This window comes from Pinus tabuliformis, chromosome J (genome assembly GCF_031772625.1).
Source record: "Pinus tabuliformis cultivar Carrire ecotype Pingquan chromosome J, CPIR1, whole genome shotgun sequence".
Taxonomy (NCBI): domain Eukaryota; kingdom Viridiplantae; phylum Streptophyta; class Pinopsida; order Pinales; family Pinaceae; genus Pinus; species Pinus tabuliformis.
Genome location: NC_142295.1, coordinates 643,480,375 through 643,500,552, shown reverse-complemented (window position 1 = coordinate 643,500,552; position 20,178 = coordinate 643,480,375). Strand labels below are relative to the sequence as shown.

The 20,178-nt window shown below is 42.3% G+C and overlaps 2 pseudogenes; both read left to right on the top strand.

Annotated features, from left to right (window-relative positions):
• Window positions 1-10,974: 10,974 nt before the first annotated feature.
• LOC149228571 (uncharacterized protein At4g17910 pseudogene) lies at window positions 10,975-11,926 on the top strand (annotated as a pseudogene).
• Window positions 11,927-12,195: 269 nt separating this feature from the next.
• Window positions 12,196-12,819, top strand: LOC149228570 (uncharacterized; annotated as a pseudogene).
• Window positions 12,820-20,178: the final 7,359 nt, after the last annotated feature.

Below are 20,178 nucleotides of genomic sequence, written 5' to 3'. Positions count from 1 at the left end.
CAGAAAAGATAAGGCCATCATGGAGTGGGAATCTCTTAAGAATATGGAGGAAGTCAGGTCATTTATGGGATTAACAAGTTACTATAGGAGGTTCATTAGGAACTTCTCACGCATTCCATATCATATTACATCTTTGCAGAGGAAAGGTAAGAAGTTTGAATGAACATAAGAATCTCCAGCTAGTTTTGAGTAGCTGAAGCAGTTGTTGTCCAATGCTCTAGTTCTTAAGATTGCAAATCTGGATAAATAGTTTGTGGTGTGTACAGATGCTTTTAAAAGAGGATTTGGTGGAGTCCTTATGTAGGAGGGACAGGTGGTATGCTATGAGTCCAGGAAATAGAATGAGCATGAGTAGAACTATGTGACTCATGATCTTGAGTTGGCAGCTATTATTCACACCTTGAAGATGTGGAGGCATTATCTTCTTGGCAATAGATTTATACTGATGAGTGATAACAGTGGGTTGAGTTATTTGTTTGACCAACCGAATCTAAATGCTAGGTAAGGTAGATGGTTGGCCACCCTTAGCAAGTTTGACTTTGAGATCAAATATATTAAAGGAAAGGAGAATCGAGTCGCAAATGCTCTTAAAAGTAAAGTACAGGTGAATCATATAGCAGGTATGAACTTTTATGGGACAGATTTACGTGAGTAGATCTTACAAGCAGGACATCAGCATGACAGGTATATGGAGTGCTGGAGAGGTCCCCTCTGCGGACAGAGGCGATCCCACTAGCCCAGAATGGGTCTAGCAACAATCAAACAATGCTATCACGCAAGTTCCTAATTGCAAATTAAAGGTGGATTATGAGAACCTACTTGGATTCCAACACTAGTGTTGTAGAAGATTTGACACTCCCGTTCCTTTGCTCCAGCCGGTCACGATCCTCATGATATCCGTGAATGGACACCTGCACATGCAAAGAATGACACGAATACAAGCATAAAATCCAATAGATGCAATTATATATCGGTCAGAAAAGATATAATCCAAACATCATCATAATGAACAGCAAGAATGGAACCATAATGATAGTCATCTATTATTGATAATCAACAAAGGAGTATACAACCGAAGTTCTGACGTCAAATCCTCCTTTGGCTAGGTGATCAGCTACATATGTCTTGCAAAGCTTGTCGGGATCAGGAACAAGCCTCTCTCTCTCTTTGATTATGAATGCAAAGAAGACTCAACAATCTCTCAGACTTCTGACAGTATCATTCTCCCTATGCTCAAAAACTAGCTTGTCAAATGCACCAGAACAAAATTTTATAGATGGAGGAGGAGTAAGAGATACAATGAATCTAGACATCCATGGGATAAGCATTATCCTCGAAAAGCTATTGTGGATAGAGATACGATGAATCTCGACATCCGTGAGATTGGCATTATCCTTGAAAAGCCTCATGAGTCGAAAGGAAAAAACTCTCGGGCGTGCATTTGTTAAAAAACTTTTCCAAACTTGGTTGGCGCAGGTAAGACTCTGAGACAGAGCGCCAACTGGCGCGCCCTCTTTGGAGAATTTCCCCCATTGGCGTGGGTGATACATTGTGGATCCGCGCTAATGGAAAAAGGGGACTTTTTAAGGATATTCTGCAGGAGAGGTCTTCAAGGCATATGAATTCCATACTTAGGGGAACATAATGCAAGTGTTTTCAAGCCATGTCACTTCTGACAGGTCCCGAAATGAGTCCTCCAAAGTGCGGGAAAGGGGTAATAGGGACGGTGACCAATGGTGACAAATTACTGTGTAATAGATGCCCCCTAAAGCATGAGGCCCGAGAGAGAGAGAGGGGTGAAATGCTTTACAAGAACACATGCAGCTGTCGCCGGAGAATCTGCATAGAGAGATACAACTGATAGCTCAAGTACATGATGTATGTGGTATGGGCGCAGCCATCCATAACAGAGTACATAATAATCTAGATCCATGGTATGGGCGCAGCCATCTGGTGAGGATTGATGACTAGACTCAGGCATGGTCGCAGCCATCCAGTGAATGAGTCATGTAACAATAATCCACAAAACCGCAGCCTAGATTCCAACAGACAAAATCCAGGGTCTTGCCCTCCATCTCGACCCGAACAAAAGTACAAGTTCAAGCATGTGAATATATGAGTTGAAGTCAAACATGCATGAACATCGTCTGATTACCAGTCAATAATGAAAACTGTTAACAGACGCGAGAGGTACCACCAATAATGACAATGGCCCTCAAGGTACTATAGGTACAATCTACGGCGTGTGAATCAGTGAGCTAGCATCGAACACCCATAGAATCATTCGATCGGAGGTCAATGATGAAAACCTCATGTCAAACACGAAGAACCTGCCATTGAGGCATGCAGGCTCGAAGGCACCGGAAGGGAGTCTCTAGATCAGCTTCCTGGATAATGAGTTGAAGTCGACAGGAAGTGACCTTGATCGAAGGTGGGCCATAGTGTTTCCCACATCATCGACACGAGACAGAGAAAGAATGTTGTGGTGGATCAGAATTATGTGAGCTATTAGAAGGAGGTTGTTATTCTGCAGAGGTCAACTTCTCTTAAACATATCGGCGGCACGACAGTGGAATTGGTAGTATTTGACATCAATGGATCAAAGGTCATGGTGACGAGGCAATGAGCAGATGAGAGGTCAAACAGGATTACCCAAATCCACGGAGGCAAGTGAAAAATGAGATGAGATATCCCCACCCAGACACAAAAGGAGACAAGTGCCATGTTCAAGAGCGACATACTGTCGACACGACACTAATTATGGTTCCATTTTTCCCCCACCATTTCTGGCGAGTACCCCAATTATTTTTATTTACAAGCTTGACGGGGATAGCATATGCTTGTAACGTCATCTTGACGAACTCTAATGTCATCAAGTTTTAACGAGTCTGACAAAGGAAGAACTTGGCGTCTTTTCATGTTTAGAGAGTTTGAAAAGACAGCGGAAAAGAAAACTCCAAGGGTGTCCTTTTTCGTTAAGTTGTGTCTCTCGAGCCCGAAAAAAGTATAAAACAATGCTCGAAAGAACCGCCCGACCATTACGATCGAGGAGTACTTTTCATGAGTAGTGATTTCGACCTGAAAAAGTAAAAAAATGATCGAAACCACGTCGCTTTGTAACCGTTAACAAACCTGAAACGACAAGGGTCCGACGATCTTTTCGTTTTTTACGCGGTCGGAAAAGAGTTTAAAGACGATCGCCTCTTATTTACGTTTAATGACTCAAGAGGGATAATTCGGTGATCTTTTCATGTTTAGCAAGTCAGAAAAGAGCTGAAAGATGACTCCACGGTGACTTTTTCGTGTATTTACCGAGTCCAAAAAAGTATAAAATACAACTCATTTCACCATCGAAGTTGCGTAAAAGACCTGTCACTACACAAGAAGCAAGCGTAAAATCCATTTTCGACCAAAAATATATTAAAATATTCAAAAAGTAACTTTTTAAACCTAAGTATAAGTCAAAAAGTTTATAAATATGGTGAAAATGGTAAAAATAGAATTACTTTTACTTTTTACCTCTCTGAATAGTAGCAGTGGTCTGTTTGGGGAGTGAACTTCAGACGGTGATTACAGCCAATCTGTGCAACCGTTCGGGATTTCGTGGGTTCCAGGTAAGAGGCGCTTCCCTTAGCTCCATTTCCATACATTTTTTATGCATTTTGGCTTCCTGATTGACCTCTGCAAGAGGGAATTAAAAATTTAGGGCTTCGCCCATTAGCGCGGGTATCCGGCACGGACCCGCACTAATGGGGCAATTTTTCTAAAGGGGTCGCGCTCATTGGCGCGACTGTTTTAGAAACAGTCGCGCCAACTGCGCAACTTAATTTTCCGCTTGAAATTTCCCATTGCATTTTGAATTTAACTGGATTCCAAGTTTACAAGTGATCTAATTGTGGTTTATGCGTTCTTGTGGGTGCAGGAAAGCAGGCAAAATGGTAGTAGAATGGAAGGAACGAGAACATGATGCCGAGGATGCTTTGTTCCTTGAGGATGAAGGGTGCATGAACGCCCTAAGGGACTGTGGGCTTAAGAAATTCTTTCTTACACCTTACATGCGCGCTCAGCCCGAGCTACTACAATTCTTAATTGATCTGTGGGATGTTGATGACCAAGTGTTCCATTTAAGGGACCAAGTGTTGGGGCTCGATGTATCCGATGTCTATTTCATCACGGGGTTATCACGGAGAGGGGCGAGGCCAATTTTGACTGGGAGTAGACCTTCCGGGGAGAAGATGATCGAAGTTCGAGACCGAGTGTGCCCAGGGGCACGATTTGGAAAGAACAGTGCAAAGGTGGATATTCCCACCGTTCCATACTTGGTTCTTAGGGTGATACTATTCACCATTACTCGAGCTGCAGGAGTGCAGGCGCCCCATGAGGCAAGCAAGAACCATCTTTTGTTGGCCGCAGAATGCCTAAATCCTACCCTCTTTGACTGGGCCACCGCAGTGACTACTAACATCAAGAGGCAGCTTACAAAGTGCAAGCGAGGAAAGGTAAAGCAGTTTGGGTATGGTTCGATAGTGGTATCGTTCTTCTTGGAACGATTACCAATTTTTCAGGGACATGGAGCTATAGTGGTTGATCCTTTGCCACGAGAGACTATGATGGCTCGCTGGGCAGCACTGATTCCCAGGGGAGGAGGGGGCCAGCAGATGTCCTGGAGGCCCGAGTTCTTCATATGGATCCGCCGTCAGCTGATTGTGGTGGAGGATTGGCCCTATGCAGGGACTGACTTCACCGAAGACCCAGATCTCCCACTACCCGAGGGAGAGGAGTGGGACGAGGAGCTGGGTAAGATCTCTTTTTGTTTTTGATGTTTTATATGTTTTTTTTTTGTTAATACATGTTTTTCCTAACAACAATTGTATATACATGCAGATGTTGGCCCAGAGCGACCAGTTGGCATGTCTCCTATCGCTCGGAGGAACCAACCCGCAGCCGACCCTCAGGAAGAGGGTGCCGAGGGAGATGAATTGATTCAGAATCTCGAGGGACTCGCCAGAGGGATTCCTGTTTATGCTAGACTGGGAGATATGCCACTAGCGTACCAGAGGCACACAGTGGGGGTGCCTAATCGTGTCCATCATCTGTTGAGACGCTTGGTGCGTGCGGTTTTGTGCTATCATGAGCACCACCGGGACTAGACTCCTAGGTTTCCTTTTCCTGCATCTTTTTTGAGAGACATGTCGTCTCCTGATGTATTTGAGAGGAACATGTATTATTTTTTGAACTATATGATGCACGCGGTGCAAACATTGCGACACACACATATATATATATATATATACATATGCATATCTCTATGGTTTTATTATTGCGCTTTATATGCTTTCTTGTATGATGTTTTACATATTACGCAAATGTCTATCTAATACATGGTTAGCCAATGCATCAGTTAACGTGTTCAATTGTCTTGGAATGTGTCGATATGTGATGAAATCAAAGTTCCTTTCTAACAATCTCACACATAAATACAACCTTAGAATACGATGGTCTCTGAGGAAATATCGCCCGTTGAGCTGGTGGACGACAAGTTGAGAGTCTAGGTTCACTACCAATGCACGAATGCCGAGATTAATTGCTTCAGCAAGTAGTTCAATTACAACACAATATTCGGCGACATTGTTAGTGGTACGGCCCAAACACACACCTTGAAGATCTATCAACTCGCCATGAGGATCATAGATCACCCATGCCGCAGAGGACAAGTTGCGAGTACTGCGGCAGGCACCATCAGCGAAACCAACATAAGGTGCATCAGACATCTACACAAGAAGCGAAAGACACAATAAGCGGCAATCATGCCTTCAAAACTAAAACACACACACACAACACACCTGCTAAAGTGCATGTATGTACAAAATAAAGTGTACAAGCATCACGCATAGTACTTTTTCAAGTACACCCCATTTCGAGGCTTCCCGAGAGGGTTCCCTTCATAGTCAATTAGCTCGTAGGCCCATTTTTGCAAAACTTTCTTGACAATGTAAGGGCCTAGCCACATAAGCTCGAGTTTTCCTGCTCCCAGCTTATCGTTTGCCTGATCGTATAGCAGGACTAAATCTCCCTCAACAAAAGAACGTGGATGGACAGTCTAATCGAAGTGAGTCTTGACTCGCTTCTTTTGTGCTTCAATGGCCAAACAGGCTAGGCGATGGGTCTCATCTAGTCGTTCCAGGTAAAGAAGGCGTTCTTCTAGCGGAGTAGTGTTGGGAAGTAGTTCGATGACCAATTTTAATGAAGGGATTTCGCACTCGATTGGAAGGGTGGCCTCCAGTCCATAAACTAGTTGAAATGGAGTGAAACCAGTGGCATCCTTCACGGAGGTTTGGTAGGCCCACAAGGCAGGGAACAACATCAAATGCCAGTTAGACTTATGCATGCCAACGGTACGCTGAAGCATTGTAACCAAAATCTTGTTGATAGCTTCAACTTGGCCATTGGCCTGAGGATAGTATGGAGTCGAACTATCGTGCCGTAAGCCCAGCTGGGTTGTTAGTTCCGTCATCATATGATTACGGAAATGCTTCCCGTGATCAGTGACGATGGCTTGAGGGACGCCGAATCGTGAGATAACATGGTTGAATAAGAATTGCGTCGTTGTGTGACCGTCTTCAGTTAATGTAGGCATCGCCTCGGCCCATTTAGTGAAGTAGTCGACGGCAACGATAATAAACCCATGCCCCCCGGCCGAGCGAGGGTTATAGGTCGTATAATCAATGCCCCATTTTGCAAAAGGGCCGACGGTGACAATAGGGTGCAATGGAGTGGGAGGCGCTCGCATCTTCCGCTGGTATATCTGGCACTCATGACAAGAGCGGACGGCAAGAATGAAATCCTTAAAGATAGAGGGCCAAAAGTAGCCAGCACGGAGGATTTTTTGGGCAGTGGCATATCCGGACATGTGACCACCATAGGCACCAGAGTGGCAGTCATTCAAGACACGCTAAGCTTCCTCGAGAGTTAGACATCGACGGAGAACAGAGTCAGCGCCGAGGCGATATAGTGTGTCCCCAATGATACGGTATGGTTGAGACTGATGACGAATCCTTCACCAAGCGTCTTTGGACACGCCGGGGCGAAAGGAGGACGTTTGCAGATATATGATGATATCCCCGTACCAGGGATCGAGGGTGCTAATGAGAAACAAAGTTTCATCCGGAATATGATCCTCTGAGTGAGAGGGCGGGGAAGAAGATGGCAAAGAGCAAAGTAACTCAGCGAATACAAGGGATTTCTTGGACTTGGCAGTGGCAAATTCCAAGTCGAACTCTTGGAGGATGACAATCCACTTTGAGTACTTTCCCCCCAGCAACTGGCGTGACAAAATGTACGTCATGGGGTTGCAATCAGAAACCACGGTGGTAGTGCGCAGCAGAATATAGTGACAGAAGCGTTGGACAGCACAAACGACGGCCAAAGCCAACTTCTCGACATAAGCATATCGAGTTTCCATGTCTAAAAGGTTGCGGCTGAGATAATATACAACATGCTCAGTGTCATCATCGTCAGTTTGAACAAGAACCATGCCGATAGTGGTGTCGACGGCAGCCAAATACAGAGTGTAATCGCGATGATAGTTCGGAGGACAGAGCAATGGAGCGGAAACAAGGAGACCCTTGAGACGCTCAAAAGATTCCTGAGCGATGGTATCCCAATGAAAAGGGACATCTCGCTTTAGCAACCGTGTGAAACCTTTAGCCACCTCGGCATAGTTTGGAACGAATCGTCTTAGAAAGTTTGCTTTACCCTGCAAGCTTTGCAATTGTTGTAAAGAAGCAGGGGGAGGAAGATTCACAATAGCCTCGACTTTAAGGGGATCCAAATGGATGCCCTCTCGGGAGACTATGAATCTAAGAAGTCGGCCGGATTCAATGCAGAAGACACATTTGTGAGGATTGATGGAGGTTGAGAGGGGTCAGCCACCATTTGAGTTTGTTGTGAGGGAAAGGGTTCTTTGAGCACCGCAAGAGTCCCAGGGGCGCCTTTCAACAAACGACTAACTTCGGACCGCCTAGGGCAGTCTTTGGTATAGTGATCTTCATCACAGATAAGACAAGGATACTTGGGTTTGCGCTTGGCACCTTCCTCGGGTGGAGGTTTAGGGGAGTCCTGTTTAGGTCGATCTGGCTTATTCTTCCCTTTTCCTTTCTTCTTTCCTTTCGAGGCTTTGTCTGCCATGGTGGACTGGATGGCATTGACCTCGGAAGTAATATTCGAAGTGGGTGTAACCTGAGAAGTGTGTTCATTCGAAGCATTTGATTTTTGCTTCCCAGGGTTCGCGGAATTTTTCTTTGAGGATGAGTTAACAGAACCAATAATATCGTCAACAGTTGGTGTTGGCGGGGCTTTGGATGTTCCTGGTCTCAGGGCATCAGGCAAATAATCATACAATGTACTAGACTGAGAATAAACCAAGTCAAGGTACTGAGCACGCACGATAGCTTGCTCTTCGGTGACACATGCCCCCATGGCAATGTCCCGTGCTATTGGAGGAACGAACGAAGTCATAAACCAGTTGGTAAGAAGTTGGTCGGGAATCCAAAACTTGATCATACGTCTACGTCGTCTCCATTCATGGATATGATTAGAGATATGCGTAGCCGTTGTCTGTCTTAAGGATGTCAGGAGGTGTGTACTCGTTTCATATCGAATGGGAAACTGAAAATGAGTGAGAAATGCCATAGCCAACGAGTTAAAATCCTGAAAGGATCCGCGAGTGAGCTCAATATACCACTTAGCTGCAGAGCCAGTGAGAGTCCTTTGAAAAAGGCGAAGTCGAATCGAATCATCAAGCCACAAATTGGATGAACACCACAAGTGATAGGTCATGACATGAGCTTGAGGATCTTCATTAGCTTTACCATCGAATTTGGGACAATCACCGGGAATTTTCGTCGAAACCGGAGGCCAATACGGATTATGGAGAATGGGATCATTGGTCAGTTTGGACACATCTGGTAATTCTAAGGTTGCTAAGAAAGGTAACTGAGGATTGAAGGACATCTGGGGCTGCGGGTAGGATGGAACACCTGGGTTCCAACCAACTGGCGGTTGCCCCCATGGGCTTTGTCCAGACAGATTTGGCCCCATAGGGTTTTGTCCGTAGGGATTTTGGTTCTTCCCCCCAGCGTTCCATGGATTACCAAACTGTCCTGCAGGAGCACCATACGGTTGCGGATAATTCTGATAAGGATTTGTCTACAGTTGTTGATAATTTTGATATGGGGCAAACGAAGGTTTCCCTTGAGGTTGCTCGTAACCATAAGGTGGCTGGACTCCAGACTGAGTTTGAGAAACAGGCTGAGTTTGATAGACTGGTTGGGATTGAATTCCAACTTGCATTTGAAGACCGGATGGGGCCTAGGGTCCAGCCTGGGGCAAAAAACCGTGTTGAGCAGTGCCAGAAGGATGTCCTGTAGGTTGGGCTATCTGGCCGGAAGGATGACCTAGTTGATATTGAGGTTGGCCCACCTGCCCAGAAGGTTGTACTTGCTGGGGGTGGAGTTGTTGCACAACTGAGGGTTGTCCTGACAGACCAGATGGCCGAGTGGGCCGGGCAGTTGGTTGGCCTGATTGGATTTGAGGCTGGCCGACTTGCCCAGGTGCTTGGCTATACTGGACGGTGGGTTGACCATACGGTTGACCAACTTGTCCAGATACTAGACCATACTGAACATTAGGTTGGTTTGGGTGAACATACAATTGACCAATTTGTCTAGTAGGATAACCTTGCTAGATACCAGGTTGGCCTTGTTGAACAGAAAATTGACCTGAGTTACCAGAAGGTTGAGCATAAGAGGTGAAAGACGGACCACCAGAGGCCAAAGGTTGTCCCTGGACGGGTTGTCCTTGTTGGCTCCCAGGTCGCCTTGTGTGAGACTGTTGGTCTTGACTAGGTGGTCCTTGGGATTGCGCAGACGATACTTGGCCACCATGATAATAGGTGGGGCCCCAATCAATTGACAACGGGACTGAAATTTCCATAGTCAGTTGAGACGACAAAGGCCTACCAAGATGTGGTAAATACTGGTCGTATGGCCCCTCTGCTGGGACATTTGACGCAGGATCAAAGACTCTGAATATAGAGGCCGAAGGACCACTGAGAACGGGAGTTGAAGAAGCTACACATACCGTTGGAATGGTTGGGATTGAGGTAACAGACGTGCTGCGACTTTGTGGAGTAAAAGGCTCCATGGTGGGAAAAGCGAGTTGTGACCAAATAGAACTCGTAGAGGGAGTCCTAGAAGACATAGCATCTTGTAATGATTTATAGCCTGGAGGTAGTCTCCCGGTAGTAGGGGTGCTACTAACAAGTATAGGTTCTGTTGCGGTGGGAATTTTACCGCTCGTCACAACAGATTCTTCAGTTGAAGTAGGAGATACTTCCTCCATATCGGAAGAAAATAGTGGGGCCAAAATACGAGGAGAAGTGTATTCCCAAAAAGGGATATCGTCTTCAAAAGGTTCCCAAACGGGATTCCAGTGAAATTCGTAAGTCTCGTCGCCTGGAGCACGAGAATTAATCGGTTGTATACTCAGAATAACAGGAAGAGTATCACTCACAACCGGTATCTCGGCAAAGGATGAAGACGAAATTGGTAATTCCGCCAGGATGAAAACTTCACAAAATCCTAGGGAAGCTAATGAGAAAGGACCCTACTCAAACTAATGCAAACAAGATCTAACCGGGTAAATGTGAATCGTCGCCAAATAAATTTTAAGACAAAGGAACTGAACTTGACCTTTTCATGTTTTAAGAGTCAAGAAAAGGACAAAAAGATGACTCTAGTCTCCCTCGAATATTCAGTGAGCCCGAAGTGACAAATGCTCAGGTGAACCTTTCTTTTAGGGAGTCCGTGTTAGACTCTGTCTTGTATGTCAGTGTGAGATTGATTCTTCTTCAAAACCCTGTTTTGAAGAAGAAATCATTAAATGTATTTTTTAGAATATTCTCCAACTCTTCAAATGGCAGTGGTTTCATCAACTCCTATCCCTGCAAGCAGACAAAGAAAAAGCCTCTCATCATATCGATTTGCAATGATGCTGGTGACATGTGTCAATTCTGGCTGTGGACTTTAAAATATTTCCCAGGCGATTTGCTAAGACAGAAACGTATGGTACAGGATTAATGGATCTCGGGGTTGGATCTTTTGCAGTTGCAAATGCATTAGTTTCAAAATAGGCACACAACATTGATTCGGTGTCCATGTTGGGGAATATGGTGTACACTGGAAAAAAAATTTCACTTTTGCAGCAGTGGCCATTGTGACATCAATAATCAATATTCATCCCCAATACTGTGGCTTCTTTGGATGTGCAATTCTCACAGTTTATCAAGCAGTCCTGTTGTGTGGATTAAATCGTTACCTCATTTCAGATCAGAGGGGTGTAAATATCATTAGTCTAAACAAAGAGGGCATCTTCAGATTATTTGGATATTGGGGCTTATACCTTGTCAGTGTCAAATTAGGCTATCATCTCTTCTTCCTAAAGGAACCCATTAGTTCTAGAGTAGCTTCAATTGGAGGGAAATCAAGTATTGCAATCGAAGTTTGGCTGCTTGACGGTTTCCTTTGGGTGCTAACAATCTTTTTGGATAAGTTTGTAGAGAAAAATTTCTCGTCACGTGTGCAATTATGCATATGTAACTTTTGTTCTAGCACAGAAATTTGAGGTTCTTGGGATGCTTATGCTCTCAGATTTGGTCCCCACAAGAAAATCATTGGTCCTTGAGGAAGTCTTTGATCAAAATGTGCTTGTGACTTTCCTCCTGGCAAATATATTAACGGGCCTTGTAAATGTGTCGATGACTACTGTTTTTGTTTCTCCATTCCTAGCCTACTGCATTTTGCTTTTATATGCAGTGGTTTTGATTTCAGGGGTCGCTGTTCTCCAGGAATTTGTGCTTTATATTTGATTTGATGGATAGAGGAGATAGATCATAAAAGCCTGTGTGTGGGTGGCTCTCTTTCCTTTTTCTGGATCTTCTTTTCAAGTTCCATTGAGCGCTGAATGTTTCTGGTTATGTAGGGACAAAAGTATCCGTTGGTATCATCAGTGGACGTGAGTGCCCCAAATTCAAATGATGTAAACATTGGTTAATCTATTGTTTCAGTTTTTGGTATTTCGGATACTTTGTGTCAAGGTGCAGAGTACCTATGAAGGTTTGCAGGTGGAATCACAGTTATGGACAATTGCTTGTTTCGGCTTGGAAACGATCTTGTAAAGATGATAAAGGATGTTAAGCGTGCAATAGATGTTGGTGAAGGATGTCGGGTCTTTGGTGTTCTGGATGTTCAAAGGGTCGCTGGAAATTTCCACATTTCGGTGCATGGCTTGAATATTATTGTTTCTCAACAGATATTCGAGGGTGCAAATCATGTTAATGTGAGCCATGTAATTCATGATCTATCATTTGGTCTCAAATACCCTGGAATACACAATCCACTTGATGATATTTTCCGCATTCTTCGCGATGCAAGTGGCGCCTTCAAATATTACATCAAGATTGTTCCCACTGAATACAGATATCTGTCAAAGGAAGTATTGCCAACAAATCAATTTTCTGTAACAGAATACTTTGTGGCAATGAAGGATTCTGACCGGAGCTGGCCAGCTGTCTATTTTTTGTATGATCTTTATCCTATCATTGTTACCATCAGGGAGGAAAAGCGTAGTTTCACTCACTTTATTACGCGTCTTTGTGCTGCTCTTGGGGGCACTTTTGCTCTGACAGGAATGCTAGATCGATGGATGTATCATCTTATTGAAGCTGCAACTCGCAAATCTTCGAGTCTTGGAATATTCTGAGATTTTTTCAATGGATCAATTTTGACTGAGAATTCTAAACCCAGTGACATTCTTATCGAAGCTGGAAACAAATGGAAGATCGTGGAGTTTTTCATCTTTGTCATTTGACCCTTTTCTGGCTCATGAATATGGCCCACGAGCGCTATTCAAACGGAGCCAAAACAGCAGAAGATATAGGATTCGATTCCTGTTTCAAGACTTCAGTTAATGATTCAAAGGGATCTGCACTGCAGCATTTATCTCTTAATTAGCCAATTATCAGAAGATTTAGAGGAACGTTGTTCTATGTTTAGAATAGATGAGACGCCCTTTCCTAATTTTTGTAATTGCAGTTGAAACAGCACCTTTGTTGTTGGGTCGATTTGTTTTTCCCTTAGCAGCATTTATTTATTGTATTAAATAATCATTTGTAAAGGGAGTTAGAGAGAGGGAGAGAGAGAGTTCTAAGAGCTGGTGGAGAACAGAGAGCTTCTATTGTACAGATTTTGACAGAGATTTTAATTAAAACATGCAGCTCTGACCCCTGAGATTCATGTGGTATGAGATTTAACATTTGTATCTTCTTTTGTTTCATATGTAACCTATTATGTGTTCATGTCATTTCATGATCATTTCCATTTGAACAAATGAAGTGTTAAGGTAGAATTCATAATTTATATGCTCTGCCTTTAAGTTTGTTCATATTTAATGCTTTCTTCTATTTGACAAGGATTCATCCTCTATGCCCTTGTTAGCTCCTCAGCAGTCTTGCCATTCCATTTAATCTCAATTTGATGTTAAACTTTCTTGCCTACCTTGCCTCAGGGGATAATCTGTGTTTTTTATTACATTTCTCTGTTCAAGTTGTTACTTTGCCCATGCAGCCTAGAAAAACCCCATCATTTTATTAAAAACCCTTTTATCAATTTACTAGCCTAAAATCAGTTTCTTTTAAAGTCATCTCAGCCCCTTTTAGAAAACTTTTTGCTGAGATAGACCGGAGAGAGCCCTCTCCTGTCCTCGTAGGGCTAGCTACGAGGCTAAGTGGTTTGATGTTACCTTGAGTTTCGCCTTCTTCAACCTAAGGCAAATTCGAGCGCTAACAATCCGAAAAGGGTCAAAAGTGACTACTCTGGAGAACTAGGCAAAAGGTTTACCAAACAATTCGTAAAACTGCATATACACCTTGGCAATCAGATGAAAACCAAGGACTTCTCGTACATCAGTCAATCTTCTCGAATGTTGTGTTCAGTGCATTACGGCTTGTAAGGCGGCAGACACGGCTTCCTGTGGATAAAGGATGATAACCTAGTGGGGTCTCCACATATACTTGACGGTACGTGGGAGCACAAATCCGTGCTAGACCACTATCGAGTCACAAAAGGAGGAATCACCCAACCATAATGTGAAACAACAGTGACTAGGTTTAACGACGCCAGAACATGTCTCTAGCCTAGACCTCTAGATGTATGCGTTAAGTTCCAATGCGTTTTTAGATTCATTCAGTTCATTTTACAGTTGATCTTTGATTAGGTTTCAGTTTCCAGGTCCTACCGTATGTAATCTCTCACAATTTCCTAAATGCAAGCTATATGCCAAAATATATCATTCCATTCGATGAATGCTAACTACGGAAGAGTTGAGATCTTTCAATCAAACAAAATTATCATCAAACAATCAACAATGACTCTAATGTAGCTAATGGCAATAAATGAAACTTTTTTTCTTTTCTTTTCTTTTTTAAATGACTAATTGCTAATAACAATGAAGAACGTTAATTTCCATTAACTAATGCAATGCAAAAAAGATTGTTTGTTTTCTTTTCGATGGAAAAATGCACTTAAACAAATTTTGAGAGATAATAACAAAGAGTAAAAATACAAATTTCACTCAATGAAAATAGAATCAAGTCTGAAACACCAAGAAAATCTTTCAAACCAAGAAAAATGACAAAAAACTCAATGAGCTACGTGATCTAAGCCCAAACGAAGCCAAGCGAAATCCAAACGGAAAAAGAGGTAGATTGCTCGAAGCACACAATAAAAAGTTTTGACAACCACTAGACAAGTGCAAAAAATAGCCAAGAAGTCGACTGGACAATCAAAGAACCAAAAACTCCCACGGAAGGCTCGATGTACAAAGCCACTAGATGCTCTAGGGTTGAGATATGAAATCGATAGAAAGAGGCAAATGCCCGAAGGATGAAGGTCAAAAACCAGTCAAACAAAGCTCTGACACACTCCAGTAGTTGAAAAAGATGTGAAAAGACAGAAATCCAAGCTCAGAAGGCTTCCAAACAAGCAAACTGGAAAAGTTCACAGGCCTGGCGCGACTGTCAGGTTGTAACTCGCGCTATTAAGGGATTAGCGCGAGTTGCTTTTGTGCAACATGCGCCCACTGGCGCGACTGTCAGGGAAAATGTCGCGCTAATCAAGTTTGCTAGCTTAAAAATAAAAACAAGCAGTCCAGGGCTTGATCAACAGTATCCAGACAGACCAGGCAGCAAGAAACAACTTAAAAAACCAACCCAGAAAGCTTATCTAAGCAAGCAAACAAGAGAAAACCAAAGTGCAAGACAAACTCCAAGCTGTTCGGTTCGTAAACCAAACCGGAGATTGACTGAAGTGGCATTGATCTACTTCGCTAATGTAGAGCAATAGCGTTTTGAAGGCTACCTGGTCGTACTTCAGGCTCCGTCCAAAGTTTACGAATCAAAAAACAAATAGCTTCCCCAGTGGAGTCGCCAAATTGTTGGAGAGGTAAATCCCCTCTGCAGATAGAGGCGATCCCACTAGCCCAGAATGGGTCTAGCAATAATCAAACAATGCTATCACGCAAGTTCCTAATTGCAAATTAAAGGTGTATTATGAGAACCTACTTGGATTCCAACGCCAGTGTTGTAGAAGAGTTGACACTCCCATTCCTTTGCTCCAGCCGGTCACGATCCTCACGATCTCCGTGAATGAACACCTGCACATGCAAAGAATGACATGAATACAAGCATAAAATCCAATAGATGCAATTATATATCGGTCAGAAAATATATAATCCAAACATCATCATAATGAACAGCAAGAATGGAACCATAATGATAGTCATCTATTATTGATACTCAACAAAGGAGTATACAACCGAAGTTCTGACGCCAAATCCTCCTTTGGCTGGGTGATCAGCTACATATGTCTTTCAAAGCTTGTCGGGATCAGGAACAAGCCTCTCTCTCTCTTTGATTATGAATGCAAAGAAGACTCAACAATCTCTCAGACTTTTGACAGTATCATTCTCCCTATGCTAAAAAACTTGCTTGTCAATTGCACCAGAACAAGCTTTTATAGATGGAGGAGGAGGAAGAGATACAATGAATCCAGACATCCATGGGATAAGCATTATCCTCGAAAAGCTATTGTGGATAGAGATACGATGAATCTCGACATCCATGAGATTGGCATTATCCTTGAAAAGCCTCATGAGTCGAAAGGAAAAAACTCTCGGGCGTGCGTTTGTTAAAAAACTTTTCCAAACTTGGTTGGCGCAGGTAAGACTCTGATACAGAGCGCCAACTGGCGCGCCCTCTTCGGAGAATTTCCCCCATTGGCACGGGTGATACACTGTGGATCCGCGCTAATGGAAAAGGGGGACTTTTTAAGGATATTCTGCAGGAGATGTTTTCAAGGCATATGAAGTCCATACTTAGGGGAACATAATGCAAGTGTTTTCAAGCCATGTCACTTCTCACAAGTCCCGGAATGATTCCTCCAAAGTGCGGGAAAGGGGTAACAGGGACGGTGACCAATGGTGACAAATTACTGTGTAACATGGAGCTCAGGCACATGTTACAGCAGAGTATAGGTACAACTACAAGTAGCGGTACATGTACAGGTACAGGTGGAGGTGCAGTTACAGGTGATAGGGATGCATACTATCATCTCATGCCATATGGTTTGGTGAGATTTAGGGACATGATCTATGTGTCAGATTACAGTGAGCTCAAGAATCTTATCTTGAGAGAGTTTCACATCAATCCATACTCAATTCACCCATGATATCAAAAGACATTGATTGCAGTGAAGAAGTTATACTATTGGTCGAATCTAAAGAAGGAAGTGGCGGAGTTTGTGGCGAGATGTTTAGATTTTCAACATGTGAAGGTCGAATGTAAGCATCTAGGTGGTCTACTACAACCTATTCTGATTCTAGAATGTAAACGAGAGGTAATTTCCATGGATTTCATTACAGGTCTTCCGAGGACAGTGAGGCAGCATGATTCTATCATGGTTGTGGTCCATGGGTTGAGCAAGGTAGCTCACTTCATTCCAGTAAAGACTACTTATTTAGCTAGTGAGGTGGCACATGTTTTCATCATCGAGATCATCATATTGCATGGTTCTGGATTTGATACATTTATGGTTTATATCTTTTGACTTAGTTACCGGAGAATCCACAGTAAATACCATTTTCTGTCAACGTTTCAAATCCCAACCGGGATCCATCATCGGGACTTCTTGAATGTTGATAGTAGAAGAGCTTGATTTAGGTATTTAAATAGTTATGAGAGTAGATTATAAGGAAGAGATTAATGTCAGCTTGTTTTAATAATATTAATTGCAGATTTTTGAATAATCTAAATTATTATTATAATTCTTAATTTTAATAATTAATATTAATAACTAAGGTAGTAATCATTATTATAAATATTTAGTAATTATTATACTAATAATTCATATAAACATTTAATATTTAATAAATGTTAGTATAATATTATTAATTGATATTGCATGGTGTTCTAAAGAAGATTATGTCGGACAGGGATGCCAAGTTCACTTCCAAGTTTTGTAAGGAGTTGTTTTTAGGTTTGGGGACAGAGTTGGCCTTTCAATACAAACTATCATGCGCAGATAGATGGACAGACAAAGAGGGTCAACAAGATATTGGAGGATATATTGAGGATGTATGTCATGCATCAACAAAGGATATGGGAGGAGTACCTTCCATTGGTTGAGTTTGCATACAACAATGGTTATCAGGAGTCACTAAGGATGAGTCTGTTTGAGGCACTGTATGGGTGGAGTTGTAACACTCCCATCAGCTAGAGTGATCCAGTGAACAGGGTATTTATTGGACCGGATATGTTGGCAGATATGGAACAGGAAATGCAGGTTATAAAGAAGAATCTAAAGGCAGCACATGACAAGCAAAAGAGTTAAGCAGACTAGCACAGGGCATTTAAGGAGTTTCAGGTTGGGAAGCATGTGTATTTTTGCATCAAGCCCAAGAGGAGCTCCTTGAGGATTGGATCATGTTCCAAGTTCAAAGCATGGTATTGCGGGCCTATTGAAATCCTTGATAGGATTGGACCAGTGGCCTATCGACTTGCACTAGCTCCAACATTGAAAGTCCATGATGTTTTCCATGTTTCATTGCTTAAAAGGTATATAAAAGATGTTTATCATGTTATTGATTGGTTTGTATTGCAAGATGAGCAAGCATAATTCTAGACAGAACCTCAGTGCATATTGCAGCGGAAGTAGCTCGTGCTCCGGAACAAAGAAATCAAGCAAGTTAAAGTGCAGTGGAAGCACTTTAGGCCCGAAGAAACTACCTGGGAGATGGTAGATCAGATGCAGGATATGTATCCTTCATTACTTTATGGTTGAGGCAAAGCATTTTTGGTACTTTTACATGTTTATGTATGGTTTCTGTTATCACAAAATCAAGCACTGAAGGCTGCCAATCAGCAAGATTCTGTGTAACTATTTCAAACCAGGCTTTGGACTAAGGCTTAGCCTCCTTAGTCTGAGAGGGCTCTCTCACAGATTATGAATATTGACTAATGACAAGAAAAGATGGCTAACTCTTATAAGACACATGAAAAATAAGCTGGCTAGACAACATTGAATTGATTCCCATTGGGCTTATGGAGTCTCTCATATCTCAACAAACAAAAACACTATCTTTTCATAGAAATCAGGGCACTTTACATCTATATGTTCAAACATAACTTTGAAACCACAGTTTGCCAAGGCATACAGGAAGTCAGAGCATGATTCATGAGTTCTGAGTGATTATGCATTAACAAAACTGTAAAAGAACCTCAAAGAAAGAATACCATCACACATTTGAACAAGAAGATCCATTGTGAATCCTAAGAAGAAAACACAGTCATTTGCATTACTGAAATTTGTTTATACATAAACCAAAAACAGTCTTCTCCAAAACATCCAACCCTCATTACATCAAAGTCTGATCTATATATAGAGATACAACCTTAACCACTATGAGCTTCCTCCTCCAGCATGAGGGGAGCTCGAAGACTATTACTAATTACCCCTATCTACCAATTAACTAATTCATTAAATACATTAAGCGCTGACTGTAATTACAAAGAGTGCTAATTAAACTACATATCTAATTCTATCTTCCTCATATCATGATCCTTCTTTGCTCTTGGACACCTGTCTCCTTTCAGTTTGGCCGAGATAACTGAGAAGTGGATGCAATGAACAAGGTTAGCATTGGATACTGAATGCGTTGATGGTTCATTGATCATAAGAACAAACCCCTGTTTTTCCGGTCCTTGTCTCCCACCATCCTTCGAAAGTTAAGCAACATGTTCCCAGCTCTTTAATACCCCAAAATTTATGAGCATCACCATATTTCAGATGTGTTGGAGGCTTCGTTGATGGACATGTGTATAAACCAAAACAATACTCCTCGTATTCCATTTCTGCCAAACCCTAACTGGTCATAAAGTACCTTTATAAAAGTTTTAACTTGAGACAAAATATTTCACCTTTACAAAAAGGCACACTTGTCATTATCTGAATGGCTAGGATAGCCTCATGTGGTCTCCCTTATGTTCCTTAGGCGTTTCCTTCAAAAATTTGCTGATCTTACCATTAAACTGTTTGTCTTCATCCAAAAACAACACCTACAGCAGTTTCGTAGCGCGCTACGAAACTGCTGTTTTTGCTAAAACAGAGTGTATTTGCCTTAAGGAATTTTTTGCTTGGACTTTTGACTTTTTAAACCTCCTTTACAGGTGGCAGAGACCTATATGCCTTCAGAATAATGGAACTTAAACAAAATTTGACAAAATTTAGAATATGACCTTTCTCACCATCAATGAGCAGCCAGTTAACCTAGCTGTGCTTTTAAATCTGCAACCTCTCTCCTTAAAGCTTTGTTTTCAGCTCTTAAACGCATGTTCATTTTTCTGATGTATCTCACCTCCTTTTTCTTACATTGGCGATATAATGGTAAGTGAAGATGACATGAAATATAAGCTTCTGTTCTGGCTGAAAAATAGGTCTTGGGACAGAGCTCATAACTTCTCGCAGAAAATGTATTTGGAAAAACTGAAGGAGGCTTTTGTGAAACAAT